The sequence below is a fragment of the Podarcis cretensis genome (genome assembly GCF_951804945.1).
Source record: "Podarcis cretensis genome assembly, chromosome: 2".
In the NCBI taxonomy this organism is placed as follows: domain Eukaryota; kingdom Metazoa; phylum Chordata; class Lepidosauria; order Squamata; family Lacertidae; genus Podarcis; species Podarcis cretensis.
Window position 1 is genome coordinate 120,031,705 of NC_137171.1, and position 16,030 is coordinate 120,047,734.

At 42.7% G+C, this 16,030-nt stretch overlaps 1 long non-coding RNA gene across 5 annotated transcripts in view; it reads left to right on the top strand.

Annotated features, from left to right (window-relative positions):
* The window catches only part of LOC307209233, a 32,166-nt gene extending 29,386 nt beyond the window's left edge, over positions 1-2,780 (top strand). For 3 of the 5 annotated variants that reach the window (XR_013835452.1, XR_013835455.1, XR_013835456.1), the window contains exon 3: positions 962-1,563. This is a non-coding gene — a long non-coding RNA (uncharacterized lncRNA). Of the gene's footprint in view, positions 1-955; positions 1,564-2,612 lie in introns of those variants that run through there. The other 2 variants (XR_013835453.1, XR_013835454.1) reach the window with 2 other exon arrangements.
* The last annotated feature ends 13,250 nt before the right edge of the window (positions 2,781-16,030 follow it).

A 16,030-nucleotide genomic window follows, 5' to 3' on the forward strand; every position in this document is an offset into this window, starting at 1 on the left:
TTGCTTTTGGCTTGTGATGGGATCATTGTACATTGTGTGAACTGCTTCAGTATTTTGCTGTACCAAGCGGTATATACGTTAGTAAAATGAATAAATGAAATGAATACTTGGAGGAAGCCAGGACTGTTTAAAGGGGTACCTTTAAAAGTATGGCAGTAATGTGGTCATTTTTTTTTTACACCGGCAAAGTTCACCTACTCCTAAGGATGCTGCTGCTTCCTGGCAGGGACTTTGAGGTCCAGCTCCCCAGCAGTGTGGTCTCCAAACCTAATATTCCTGCTTCAAGGACACCTCTAACAAAGGAAACGTTGAATGCCAAAGCTCCTTTACGGAAGATGATCAAGCAAGAAAGAAGGGAAACTGAAACTGAAACTAAACTTGGGAAAGCGCCTCCTTCCGCCTCCCACTCCCAGATACATTAACCCAGAGCTTTCTAAACTCTGTGTTGCCACACAATAGCGTGTTAGCTGAAGTATGTAGGTATATTGTGCAAATTCTTCCCATGCTCCTCCTGGGGCTAGAAAGGGGTTAGTTTAACCTGCAGTTTGCTAGAAAAATTGAATTGCTGCGTCAAAAAATGATGCATGTCTAAAAGGCGTTGTCACCAACATGCAAAGTTTGGAAACCTATACAATAAAGCCCTTTTCTTCTTAATATTGTGGGCTTGAACCAAAGTCTGTTGCCTGTTGGAACAACACTTTCCTCACCAAATTCCGCTCCCACCACTAGGCATCTCCCAGATTCAGCTTCCATTCTCCTCTGAAGAATCTGAAAGAATCCCTTTAACTCACCCAGGAAAGTAGAGAGGAAAATGGGTCTATGATCCAGTTCCAATGTAGAACTCACTCTGGGGTGGAAGATTAAAAGCTAGGATGTCAGCGCCCAGGAAGCAGAGCAGAAATGGGATCTCTATGTTAAGCTTCTCCTACAGGATCTCATGATGTTTTCTCTTGAGCTCTAGACAGGTGGTGCTGAATTTAGGACTCGCCTCTTGCATCCCAGACTTCTTCTCCCCCAGCTGTGCACATGCTCAGGTAAATGGGGCCAGCTGCTGATTGTTTCTGAGGGATTTGCAAAGGCTGCTGGGAAGTGAAGTTCACAGGGAGGAAAACTGAGCCAAGACCAGCAACCAGGCAGCGGAGAGAGAAAGGTTCCCTCTCTCTCCTCTTGCATTTTGATTCCTAGCCTTCCTGTTCTCTTTTAAAATTTAAATCCAAAATTTATTTTCATATATATTTTCCACATTAAAAATAAGAAGGCATGGCTTAGGGAAGACAGATTGGCCCACAGGCCAGAGGTTCTACAGCCATGTGCAATGAGAAAAGCTGTTTAATAAACGTTGTTACAGTATGTTTAAAACTGCAACCTTGACAGGGAGCGAGAGCAATAAAAAGAGAAGCAAAAGGGGTAAAAACGTACAAAATTTATTCGTGAATACAGCAAACACATTAAAATACTTAGAGAAGCAAGTGCCAAGTAAAACATGCATTTAAAAAGAAGTAATTGTTATTGGAGTAATACACTGCAGTAAAAGAATGGAGAAAGAGAAGCATTTGCAACATTTCTCTGCCTCTCCATTGCTGTCTTGTGCCGATTAAACTGACGTGAAATGAGTGCGCTATCATAAAAGCTTTCCCCACATTTGTGGGTTATTTCGTGGGAATTGTCTTGTGCTGATTAATTGAATATTTAAAAAAGGGTTTTGCTGCAGCCTGAGAAGCTCTGCGATGTCTCCTATTTATGCTTCAGTTGATGTAACCCAAGGCTTCCGCTGCACCCAAATGTTCTAGAACAAATGGAACATACGAAACATTTCTTTTCAGGGCGGGTTACATTTTGTTCAACAAGACTTGGTTCAGAAGCATGGCTGAGGCCAAAATCTGGCTCCTCTTCTCTATGAATTCTCTGATGTGCCATAAGGGATGTGCTGCACCTGAAGCTCTCTCCGCATTCTGAGCATTTGTAAGGTCCTTCTTCAATGTGCATCCTGTTATGTTTAATGAGATCAAATGGAGAAGTAAAGTCCTTGTCGCATTTTGAGCATTTGTATGTTTTCTCCACTTCATGGGTTCTCTGGTGTGTGTTGAGATGTGTGCTATGATCAAAGCTCTGACCACATTTTGAGTATTCTTAAGGCTTCTCTTTTGTGTGGATTCTTTCATGCTTCCTAAGGTTGGATCGGGTAATGTAACTCTTGCCACATTCTGAGCATTTGTGTGGCCTCTCCCCTGTGTGGGTTCTCTGGTGTACGTTGAAGTTGTGCTTTTGACTGAAGCTCTGCCCACATTCTGAGCATTTATAAGGCTTCTCTTTAGTGTGGGTTACTTGGTGCGAGGCAAGGTTTGATCTATGACTGAAGCTTCTTCCACATTCCTCACATTTATAGGGCTTCTCTCCCGTGTGACTTCTTTCATGCAGAACAAGGGACGTCTTGTACTTATAGCTTTTCCCACACCACATACACAAATAGGGGGCCTCTCCTGTGTGAACTCTTTGGTGTGCATAAACGTTCAACTTGTGTTTGAAGCTTTTTCCACATCGTCTGCATTGATAGGGTCTCTCTTCCACCTGAGTTCTCTGCATAACATTCTCGTTCATCTCTTTGTGCTCAGGCCCCGTTGAGAACATCGCACAACGTTCTCCTTCATTCTCAGTTACCTGCATATCACCTGCTGAAATCAAGGGGAGAAAGTCTTGATGGGACCCCAGAGGAGAAGGAAAGTTTTCGTTGGCTCTCCACTAAATGTGTCATTTCATTCATTGAAATTGGCTATCTCCCATAGTGCAAGTTATTTATTTCCCCTATGTCTGTTAGAATATGCTGGTGAAAGACACCTTGCCAAGCAGATCTTTCCTTTCCTCTAAAGCAGGTGCTTAAGAGATTGAAGGGAATATTAATGGTTTAAGAATGACCGGTAGTTTACTGGAATTAAACAACAGTATATGCGGGTGGCACTGTGGGTTAAACCACACAGCCTAGGCCTTGCCGATCAGATGGTCAGCGGTTTGAATCCCTGCGATGGGGTGAGCTCCTGTTGCTCAGTTCCTGCTCCTGCCAACCTACTAGTTCGAAAGCACGCCAAAGTGCAAGTAGATAAATAGGCACCGCTCACGGCGTTTTCGTGTTCTGCTCTGGTTCGCCAGAAGCAGCTTAGTCAAGCTGGCCCCATGACCTGGAAGCTGTAAGCCAGCTCCCTCGGCCAATAAAGCGAGATGAGCGCCGCAACCCCAGAGTCAGTCACGACTGGACCTAATGCACAGGGGTCCCTTTACCTTTTTTATACTGCTGAAGTTTGATGTGTTTGTTGGTTTGCGTGCTCTGGTGGAACAATTAGGATCCACGTCCTTGTCTAACCCAAGACAGGGCTTTATTTTCTTATGGAAGATAATCAGTTATTCAGAATGCATTGGCACAATTCCAGATTATCTTGCCTTCCTAGATACCGTACATAAGAATGGAAGGTATTATCACGCTCATGTGGTGACCAGTAGGTGGCCATGCCAACCAAAGCATGAGGAACAGGTGGCTGACCCAGGTGAACTGCAGGGGGAGGGGATATACAAAGAGGTGAGATATAAATGGTGGGGCTTTAGTCAAGTGGGGGGGGGGGAGGGCAAAGGGGTAGGGGAAGACGGAACTTGCCTACAATTCTGCCCTCCTTGTTCTCCTTGTTTTCCTTCTGCAGCTGCCTCTGCTCAACTAAAACTGGAGCCTGGCCTGCATAAGGGAGATTTGCAGCCTCCTCTTCCTTCTCCTCCGGTATCAACTGAAACAGCAGAAAGGAATCCTTTCAATAACAACCTTTTGTTCAAGCTGGAGCAACAGCCCACACCATCTTTTTTTCACTCACCCTCTGCAAGTGAGTAATTAGGGCTACGTTTGTTCACACCACACATTTAAGGTGTGCCCATTTATTGCACACACACCGAATCGCCAAGTGGTGCGGCATTCCCAGGGGTTCCATGCCCTTACCTAGGGCTCGGTTTCCTCAGAATGAGGGATAGCTGAGACAGTGGTATCTTGATAATAAATGGTTTATTTACACATCTATGCCACCTGAGCTCCGATGGAGGGGCTCACAGCATTAATGCCCCCCAAAGGGCCTTGCTTCTCCAACCCGCCATAGCAGCTATTTTGAGGCGGGCGCCCCAGTGCTCTCTAGGACCTTCAGACCCTGAAGACATGTGGAATCCCTTGTTGAGATAAAACAATATGGAAGAGGCAACCCTATGTCGTCCATGGGTCTCGAGTTGGTGTAGGACAAAGTTTGGCTTGCACCTGAAGTTTTTATCACACACCTCACATTTATAGGGCTTCTCTCCCGTGTGACTTCTTTCATGCCGAACAAGGGACGTCTTGTTCTTATAGCTTTTCCCACACTGCTTACATATATAGGGGGCCTCTCCTGTGTGAACTATTTGGTGTCGATGAAGTATTGACTTGTATTTGAAGCTTTTTCCACATTGGCTGCATTGGTAGGGTCTCTCTTCCACCTGAGTTTCCTGTATACCCTTCCCGTTCATCTCTTTGTGCTCAGGCCCCATTGAAGATATCACACAACATTGTCCTTCTTTCTCAGTTACCTGTGTATCACCTGCTGAAATAAAGGCGAGAAATATTTTATGGGTCAGCAAAGGAGAAGCAAGCCGTCCTTTGGCTCTCCCCTAAATGTGTTGTGGTGTCATTGAATTCATTAAAATTGTTTGTGTCCCATAGTGCGACTTATTTATTTCCCCTTTGTCTGTTAGAATATGCTGCCGAAGGACACCTTGACCAGCACATTTTTCTTTTCTCCTAAAGCAGGAGTTTTAGAGAGTGAAGGGAATATTAATGGCTTCAGAATTAGTTTACTGGAATTAAACAACAGTATACTGCTGAAATTTGATGTGTTTGTTGGTTTGCATGCTCTGGCAGAACAATTAGGACACAAGTCCTTGTATAACCTGGGACAGGGATTCATTTTCTTATGAAACAAAATCACTTATTGTGAATGCATTGGCACAATTCCTGGTTTTCTTCCCTTCCTAGATAAATAAGAATGTAAGGTATTGTCATGCTCTGCAGTTCATGTGGTGACCAGTAGGTGGCCATGCCAACCGAAGCATGTGGAACAGCTGGCCAGCCCAGGTGGGCTGGGGAAGCATATGCAAGGGGGTGAGAAATAAAAGGAGGCCTTTAGTCAGCTGTGGGGAAAGGGCAAAGGGGTGGGTGGGTTTGGCACATATAGCAGGATAGGGGGAGTCTGAACGTACCCCAAATCCTGCCCTCCCCATCATCCTCTTCCTCTTGGGTTTCATTCTGCAGCTGCCTCTGCTCAACTGAAGATGGAGCCTGGCCTGCAGTGAAGAAATTTGCAGCCGCCTCCCAATCATCATCATCATCATCATCATCTTCCTCCTGGGTTTCATTCTGCAGCTGCCTCTGCTCAACTGAAGATGGAGCCTGGCCTGCAGTGAGGAAATTTGCAGCCACCTCCCAATCATCATCATCTTCCTCCTGGGTTTCATTCTGCAGCTGCCTCTGCTCAACTGAAGATGGAGCCTGGCCTGCAGTGAATAAATTTTCAGCCGCCTCCCAATCATCATCATCATCATCCTCTTCCTCCTGGGTTTCATTCTGCAGCTGCCTCTGCTCAACTGAAGATGGAGCCTGGCCTGCAGTGAAGAAATTTGCAGCCCCCTCTTCCTCCTCCAATATCCCCTGAAACAGAAGAAAGGAATAATTTCAATAGGAGCCTATTGTTCAAGCTGGAGCAACTGCCCCCATCATCTCTATCTTTCACTCACATTCCACAAGTGAGAAATCCGGGATGTGCTTGTTTACATACCACACACTTAAAGTATACCCATTTATTGCACACACACCCAATCTCCAAATAGTGTGGTATTCCAAGTTTCCAGGAGCTTACAGAGGGTTCGGTTTCCTCAAAATGAGGGACTGCTGAGAGTGTGGTATCTTAATGATCGGTAGTTTATTTACACATCTATTCAACCTGTGCCTCTGATGGAGGGGCTCACAAGATTAACACCCCCTAAAAGTTCTTGCTTGTCCCACCCACCATAGTAGCTGTTTTGAGACTGGCACCGCCAGCGCTCTCCAGGACCTCCAGACCCTGAAGGCATCACATGTGGAGTCCCTTGCTGAAGAATAGGCTGAAGACTAGACAGACCATATGGAAGAGGCAACCTTATCCAATCTATTGTGGCCTGCACATCTCCTTCTCAAGCATTAGAGGGACAAGTAACTCAACCCCTGGCCCCACTCCCACCCCCTGGCAGCACACTAGCAAATGGGAACTAAATGGCCACCAACTTGGATGGCTTGAAAATATTCTTGGACATATTCATGGAGGAGAAGTCTATCAATGACTACTAGCCATGATGGCTATCCCCTGCTTCCACACTTAGAGCTGGTATTTTTTTCTTAATACGAGTGTGGGGAGACCACAGAAGAGGAGAGGGCTCTTGTACCCCTGTTTGGCCACTGGGAGACCAGGATGCTGGACTAGATGGGCCATTGGCCTTTAGTTCTTGATTATTTCACCTCTAAAGAGTGTATCACTTCATTAACGAGTTCCTGGTCTTCCCAGTCAGGTTTCTTGTGGCATTGGTTCCCCATGGTTCACAGATACCGGTTTCCCAACTCTGTAAGAGAATATAGGATATGTAGCAGAGACACCCCGAGATATTAGGAAGATTCCCACACCCAGAGAGCTATGAGGAAGCGCCTCACGTTAAGCAGGCTTCCTCCATACACTATAACATAACCCCCATCTATATATGGTTGTATTTTATTCTGTACTGTTTGCAAGAAACAAGCTGCAGTTAAGATTAAACACAGTTTAGAGTTTAAACATGGGGGCTATGCCTTTTTTTATAGAAGCATTGTAATAGACCCCGGGCATTATTTCCTATGAATGTATTAATGTTTTGCTTAATGGGTTCTAATTGCATTTTGATGCTCTGCCGTTCCTTTTTGTGTGATGGCATCATTGTACATTATGTGAACCACTTCAATATTTTGTTGTACTAAGTGGAACAGTTGGACCTCTGGTTATGTACTTAATTCGTTCCGGAGGTCCGTTCTTAACCTGAAACTGTTCTTAACCTGAAGCACCACTTTAGCTAATGGGGCCTCCTGCTGCTGCTGCGCCGCCAGAGCACGATTTTTGTTCTCATCCTGAGGCATGGTACTATTTCTGGGTTAGCGGAGTCTAACCTGAAGCGTATGTAACCCAAGGTATCACTGTATATGCCTGTTGTCTTTGTCCATGGAGTTTTCTTGGCAGGGATACTGGAGTGGCTTGCCAGTTCCTGCTCCAAGTGGATCACGTTTGGTCAAAACTCTCCACTGTGACTTGTCCATCAGACCATGGCCCTGCACGGCATAGCTCATAGCTTCTCTGAGTTATTCAAGCCCCTTTGCCACGGCAAGGCAGTGCGCTGGATTACGGAGAAAGCTAAAGAGTTCCAGAAAGACATCTACTTCTCCTTCGTTGACTATGCAAATGCCTTTGACTGTGTCGACCACAGCAAACTTTGGCAAGTTCTTAAAGAAATGGGAGTGCCTAATCACCTCATCTGTCTCCTGAGAAATCTCTATTTGGGACAAGAAGCTAAAGTTAGAACTGGATATGGAACAACTGATTGGTTCAAAATTGGGAATGGAGTACGACAAGGCTGTATATTGTCTCCCTGCTTATTTAACTTATATGCAGAATTCATCATGCGAAAGGCTGGGCTGGATGAATCCCTAGCCGGAATTAAGATTGCCGAAAGAAATATCAACAACCTCAGATATGCAGATGACACAGCCTTGATGGCACAAAGTGAGGAGGAATTAAAGAACCTTTTAATGAGGGTGAAAGAGGAGAGCGCAAAATATGGTCTGAAGCTCAACACAAAAAAAAAACTAACAACATGGCCACTGGTCCCATCACCTCCTGGCAAATAGATGGGGAAGAAATGGAGGCAGTGAGAGATTTTACTTTCTTGGGCTCCATGATCACTGCAGATGGTGACAGCAGTCACAAAATTAAAAGACGCCTGCTTTTTGGGACAAAAGTAATGATAAACCTAGACAGCATCTTAAAAAGCAGAGACGTCACCTGGCCAACAAAGGCCCATATAGTTAAAGCTATGGTTTTCCCAGTAGTGATGTATGGAAGTGAGAGCTGGACCATAAAGAAGGCTGATTGCCGAAGAATTGCTCCTTTTGAATTATGGTGCTGGAGGAGACTCTTGAGAGTCCCATGGACTGCAAGAAGATCCAACCTCTCCATTCTGAAGGAAATCAGCCCTGAGTGCTCACTGGAAGGACAGATCCTGAAGCTGAGGCTCCAAGACTTTGGCCACCTCATGGGAAGAGAAGACTCCCTGGAAAAGACCCTGATGTTGGGAAAGATGGAGGGCACAAGGAGAAGGGGACGATAGAAGACGAGATGGTTGGACAGTGTTCTCGAAGCTACCAGCATGAGTTTGACCAAACTGCGGGAGGCAGTGGAAGACAGGAGTGCCTGGCGTGCTCTGGTCCATGGGGTCACGAAGAGTCGGTTTCGTCTCCGGAGGCTTCCGGTGCACCGCGATCCCAGCGCAAGCAGAGTTCTCACCGGGAGGGAGAACTCAAGCTATTTTGAAGGACAGGGGGCAACTCCAGGGCGCGGAGACCCCCTCAAAACCCTTCTGAAGGGTGTTCAGAAGGTCTGGTTCCCAGCGAGACCAGAAAGCGACCAAACCGGCTGCCAGGTAGCCTCGGAAGGGGTGAAGAGTGCGGCAGTGAGGTTTAGCGGGTCGAGGGACGCCATTACCTACCTTCAGATAGCGAAGCCCTGAGCTTGCAGGGAAAGCGGAGCGCTCTCAGTTTAAAGGACTCCGAACGTAAAATACTTGAATTTATGCGATAAAAAGAAGACTAAGGAACTATCGGAGCAACAAACAGAGGTAAACGGAGTTCAGCCGATAGCCAAAATCTACTTAAACGCGGTGTGGCACCAGTGCGAGGGAAAGTGAAAGTGTGTTGCCTTAGCGGATACGTTGTTTCTCCTTAAGCGTCTTCCCCCTACCAGACATCCAAGCACAAAGTACGTGGAAGGAAAGGGGGGGAAGAGGAAGGAGCCAGAAACAAGTAGCAGGACTCAGAGTTCTTGGTGAACAGGAGGGTGAGAAGAGGAGAAGGGGCGTCCTCTCCATTTTGGCGTTAGAATATAAGAGATAAATGCGGAAGAGAGAGCTCCGCCACTATTAAGAACTAATTGTGCATACGAAGGGTGGAAAAACGGACTAATCTCTACTTATTCTACTTTTTCTCACTTGGTTTGAGACTGGAATTTGAGGACTGCTATTTATTTATTTATTAAGAAACACCGAGGACTGCTATTTACTCATTAAGTAACGCCGAGTAATTGGGGAAGGCAGATTTCGACACATTTCTAGAACATCAGTTTGTAGAGACCTGGCGACCTCTAGCGACAAGATGAAGTCTGCGTGATCTTCGACTGACTTCCCCCCCCTTTTCTCCCTTCCTTACCTTCCCTTTCTCTGCTTGTTGTTTTGTTTTACTTCCCCTTTTATTAAGTCCCCCCCACAGGTTTACCTAGCATAAGGATTAGCCTGATTGAAGGCAGGAAGAACCCCCGGAATTAAAGAACTCCGCATCGAGAGGACAATTTTGTAGCAAGAACTCTATACTGACTTTATATTCTGTTTTTTTTTGGAAACATATGTATATAAAAGATTGGGAATTTTGAATAGCAATACTAAGGAAGTAAGTGGACTTAAGGAAAAAGGATAAAGCGGGGGATATAAAGGATATAAAGGAAGGTAGCGGATATAAATTACGGTGGGAAAGATACTACTTAGGACTGTGAGGGGGGGTTATAACTGTGTAAAATGTCACTTACCGGGAAGAAAGCGACAAATGGTGGGCCCTCTGGAGACAGGAGGGGCTCTAAACAAGAGGGAGATTTTAAGTCAGATATTTTGAAGATGTTTGCGGAGATCAAACAGAGTCAAGTTAATTTAGAGCACAAACTAGAACATGTGGACAATAGGATTGGGAAAATGGATAAAAAAATAGATGAAACTGTTAACGAACTTAAGGGCCAAATGAAAGAGGTACTTAGGAGAACGCAGCTCACGGAAGAAGGATTAAAGAAGACAAAGCTGGAATTAAAAGATTTTAAAAGGGAGAAAGAAAGGATTAAAGCAGAAGTGATAGATCTGAATAAGGCACAGGAGGAGATGAAGGATATTATAGCCATGAATGAATTAAAACAGAGGGAGATTAATCTGAGGTTTAGAGCTGTGCCTGAGACGCAAAATGAAAATATAAAAGAGAAATTGACAAAGGAGCTAGCGGATTGGTTGGGGGTATCACCGGAGGAAATGGCCAAAAATATACAGAATGCATTTAGAATGCGCGTTAACACAACAAGAGCTAGAAAACCTATAGGCGACTGTCTGATTGTATTTAAGGACAAAGAAATGAGAAATAGGATTCTTCAGAGGAATAGGGAAAAGAGGTTGAATATAGATGGGAGCTATATAATTATCTTTAAAGATGTCCCAATCAGGTTACTCAAACGAAGAGACTCTTACAAATCTTTGGTGCAGACATTGAAGAAAAATAAGATAGAGTTTAGATGGGAATTCCCGGAAGGGGTCTCATTTATGTATAGAGGCAAGAGACACAGGCTATTAAGTCAGGAAGAAACCGGGAAGTTTCTTAGGAAATATAAAGAGTTGAGAATGGAACCAAATGGTACAGGAGGTGTAGAGGGAGGATTAACAGAAGACCCAGGAGTGGGGGAGGGGGGGAGGGGGGGGAAGCGGATCAGAAGAAGAAGTAGAGGAGGAAAAGGAGGACTCAGGTCACTTATAAAAGAAAGGTTAACGTAAAGAAAGGTTAAGTGAAAATCTAGCATTATGGGACTAAAAATTTGGAATTGGAATGTCAACGGGATGAACGATAAAAAACGGAGAAATAAAATTGAGCAATATCTGAAGAAAAAAAACCTGGATATTATTTGTCTTCAGGAGACGCATGTAGCCAGAAGACATAAAAAAGTGCTAATTAATAAAAGATTGGGAAACGAATTTGAATCCTCAGACAAAGAAAAGAAAAGAGGTGTTGTACTTTATATTAAGAACAAGATAGAAGCTAAAACGCTATTTAAGGATGAAGAGGGGAGGGTGATAGGGGTTAGCATCAACTGGCAAGGAGAAAAACTGGTGGTCGTGGGGGCGTACGCCCCGAATGGTAGTAAAACTGAATTCTTTAAAAAATTAGAAGAGAAGCTATGGGATTATATGGATCAAAAAATAATTCTAATGGGCGACATGAACGGTGTCGTCTCGTTAGAAATGGATAAACTTAGAGATGGCATAAACAAAGAAGGAAAACTACCAAAACCATTTTTCTCAATGGTGGAAAACTGCAACCTGATGGATATCTGGCGCCTCAGACATCCATTGGATAAACAATTCACTTATCATTCCGAACCTAACCAATCGATGTCACGTATAGATCAGATATGGCTCTCCAGTGAATTATGTCCAAGAACCAAACTAATAGAAATAAGACCGAAAGTTATATCAGATCACAGTCCGATAGAGCTAGAACTAGAAAGTTTAGAGACAAGATCTTTCAGATGGAGACTTAAAGACTATCTTTTAGACGACCAGAAAATTGTCGAAAATGCAAAGAAAAAACTGTCGGATTACTTTGCAGATAATTGTGACAAAGGAACAAAGATTAATGTAGTATGGGACGCAAGTAAGGCGGTAATAAGAGGATACTTTATCCAACAGAATGCAATTAAAAATAGGAATAGGGAAAAAAATAAAGAGGAAATTCTAAAACAGATAATGGTAAATGAGCAAAAGCTATCCCAAAAACCTAACTGCCAGAAGGCAAAAGAAAGAATAAAAATGCTACAGGCTCAGTTTGCTACTATAATAAATAGAGAAGTGGAGTGGAATATCAAAAAACTGAGACAAAAAAATTTCGAGTTCTCAAACAAACCAGGCAAATGGCTTGCCTGGCAGATTAAAAAAAGAAAGGAAAAAGGTATAATAAACAAAATAATAGTGGAGGGGGAAGAAAGAACTGATCCCAAAGAAATCAGGAGTGAGTTTGCCAATTATTATAGAAGTCTGTATAAGGACAAAGAGAGAATCAGTATAAGGAGAATAGAAAGATTTTTGAAGGAGAAAAAGGTGCAGAAAATTTCGGTAGAGGATAAACAAAGATTGAATACACCAATAGGTAATGAGGAGATAGAAGAAACAATCAATGACTTAAAAAGGGGTAAAGCACCAGGTCCTGATGGGTTTACGGCTGGTTATTATAAAGAGATGAAATCTATTTTAGTGGGACCTTTGAAGGAGACTATGAATAACATCTTAAAGAAAGGAGAAATTCCTGGGACATGGAAAGAAGCATATATTGCGTTAATCCCCAAACAAGATGCAGACTTAACCCAGGTTAAAAATTATAGACCAATTTCACTGCTAAACACAGACTACAAAATATTTGCAGGAATCCTAGCAAGAAGGCTGAAAAAGTTGTTATCAGAAATTATCCATAAGGATCAGATGGGATTCCTGCCAGGGCGGCAGATGAGAAATAACACAAGAAGCATAATCAATATGCTAGAATATTTATCTGTTAGAATTGACAAACAAGTTATTATGATGTTTGTGGATGCCGAGAAGGCATTCGATAAGGTGATTTGGGATTTTATGCTGAAAATTCTAGAATACATGGATGTTGGCAATGACTTCTTTAACGGAGTAAAAGCGATATACACCGAACAGAAGGCTAAGTTGATTATAAACAGCATGGTGACGGAAGAGATAAAGATACAGAAGGGCACAAGACAGGGTTGTCCACTCTCCCCTCTACTGTTTATAATAGTTTTAGAAGTACTCTTGAATTCAATAAGGCAAAATGGGAAAATAAATGGAGTAACATTAGGACAGAACGTGTATAAGACCAAAGCCTTTGCGGACGATGTAGTAATAATGACAGAAGAACCAATAACAGCAATAGAAGAAATATTAAAGGAAATAGAAGAATTTGGAGAAATAGCAGGCTTTAAACTAAATAAGACAAAAACGAAAATGATAGCTAAAAATGTGGACTCAAAAACAATAGAAATTATCCAACAGCACACACAGATAGAGATAGTTAAAAAAGTTAAATATCTTGGTATCTGGTTAACATCAAAAAACATAGACTTATTCAAAAATAATTATGAGCCGATGTGGAAGAACATAAGGAAAGATCTGGAAAAATGGGGAGGGCTGAAACTGTCATTCTGGGGAAGGATTAATACAATTAAGATGAATGTTTTACCAAGACTTATGTTTCTATTTCAAACTATACCTATAATTAAGGGGAGCCGAATCTTTAGAGATTGGCAACGAATACTCTCAAGATACATATGGCAGGGCAAAAAACCTAGAATTCAGTATAAATTATTGACAGACATAAAGGAAAGGGGGGGTTTTGCCCTGCCGGATTTGAAGTTATACTACGAGGCTTCATGCCTTTGTTGGATAAAGGACTGGGTAAAGTTGGTGAATACGGAGCTACTCGATTTGGAGGGCTTCGATAATAGATTCGGCTGGCATGCCTATTTATGGAAGAATAAGAGGAAAGTACATAAGGGATTTGTAAATCATATTTTTAGAGGCCCGTTAATTGTGGTATGGGAAAAACATAAGAATTTGTTAGAGCCGAAAACACCACATTGGCTATCACCTCTTGAAGTAATGAGTATAAAGGCTATTAATATGAGAAGCAACTGGGCTACATATAGCCAATTGCTAACTAAGGTTGAAGGGAAATGGAAGATAAAGCCGTACGATCAAGTAAAGGAGTATGTCTATGATTGGCTACATCATATCCAGGTAAATCAGATGTTTAGTAAAGACTTTAAAGAAAGAGGATATGTAGATAAAGATTCTAAATTTCAAACGGAGATAATAAATAATGAAGTAAAAATTATATCTAAGATGTATAGGATGCTGTTGGATTGGAATCTAAGTGATGAAGAAGTTAAATCAGTGATGATCCGTTGGGCAAGGGATGTAGGCCACTGCATACAATTTGAAGATTGGGAAGAGCTTTGGAGAGAGGGATTAAATTTTACAGCGTGTACAATGATAAAGGAAAATGTCATGAAGATGTTTTATAGGTGGTACCTAACACCGATAAAATTATCAAAAATGTATAAGACGGACAAGAAGTGCTGGAAGTGTAAAAAAGAGGAGGGTTCCTTCTACCATATGTGGTGGGAGTGTGGAAGAGTGAAACAATTTTGGGAGAATATATATATTGAAATAAAGAAAATTCTAAAATACACGTTTAGAAAGAAACCAGAAATCTTCCTGTTAGGAATGTTAAGGCAAGAGATTAAAAAAGAAGATCGTAGAATAGTATATTACGCAGTGGCAGCAGCAAGGGTAGTGCTAGCCCAAAAGTGGAAACAGCAGGTAATACCAACGGTGGAGGAATGGAGATTTAAATTGCTGGACTACGCAGAGCTGGATAAACTAACAGGGAAAATTAGGTATGTAAGAGACCAAGTGTTTATCAAGGATTGGGGAAAGTATGTGGATTACCTGGAATGTATTAGTGAGGGACAAACAACGCTAAAGGGATTCAGAGACGCACTGTGAAAGACAAAGATTTATTGTTTAAAGCGAATAGGAGATTGAGAAAAGTTTAACGACAATAATAAGTAGAGAAACGTGTGAATTTGATTACTACTTCGAAAGATTTATGGACAAGCTGAAGGAAGTCTCGAAAGGGATGTATATGTAAGAATGTCAATGGGCAAATCAAAGTTTATGTATTTTTGCTTATTTGTTTTTCTTTTTTTTTCTTTTTTTTTTGTAGATCTTTTTTCTTGTATATGTGTGTTAGTTTTTTTGCTTTTTTGCGGAATTAATAAAAAGAATGATGAGAAAAAAAAAAAAAAAAACAGTCCTGGTTTCCCCCAAAGAACTCGGGGAGCTGTAGTTTAGTAAGAGCGCAGAGGGTTGTGAAGAGACTCCTGCTATTCTCCTCACACAGCTACAATGCACAGAGTTCTCTGGGAAGTGGGACTGATTGTTAAACCACCCTGGAAACTGCAGTTCTGTGAAGGGAATTGCGGAAGTCTCCTGTACTTTTATCAAGGTACAGCTCCCAGTATTCTTTGGAGGAAGCCAGGACTGTTTAAAGAGGTACCTTTTAAAGGATGACGTGAATGTGGTCATTTTTTACACCGGCAAAGCACACCTACTCCAAAGGATGGCCCTACTTCCTGGCAGGGACTTTGAGCTCCAGCTGCCCCAAAGTGCAGCCTAAAAAAATTAGGGCTGTTCCTGCTTCAAGGGCACATCTAGTGATGGAAACATTGAGTGCCAAAGCTCCTTTTCTGAAAATGATCGAGCAAGAAGAAAAGGAAACTCAAACTAAATTGGAGAACCCCTCCTCTCTACTGATCTCACATTCCCGGATACATTCAGCCCCTTCGTGGCTTTTTCTTTTCAGTATAGTGCGTATGAACTAAAGTCTGTTGCCTGTTGCAACAACCCTTTCCTCACCAATTTGCATCCCCACCATCCGGCAACTCACTTGTTCAGCTTCTCTTTTTCTCTGGCGAAATGAAAGAATTCCTTTAGCTCACCCAGGAAAGTAGGTCTACAATTCAGCCCCAAAACACCACTGCAGGGCTGAAATACTAAAAACTAGGATGTCAGATCCCGGGAAGCAGAGCAGAAATGGGAAATTTACGATAAGCTTCTCCTACAGGATCCCATGACATTTTCTCTTGAGCTTTACACAGGTGGTGCTGCATTATGACTCGCCTGCTGCATCCCAGACTTATTCTCCCCCAGCTGTGCACATGCTCAGGTAAATAGGGCCAGCTGCTGGTAATTTCAGAAAGTTTTGCAAAGGCTGCTGGGAAATGAAGTTCACAGGGAGGAAAACTGAGCCAAGACCAACAACTAGGCAGCTGAGAGTCCAAGATTCCCT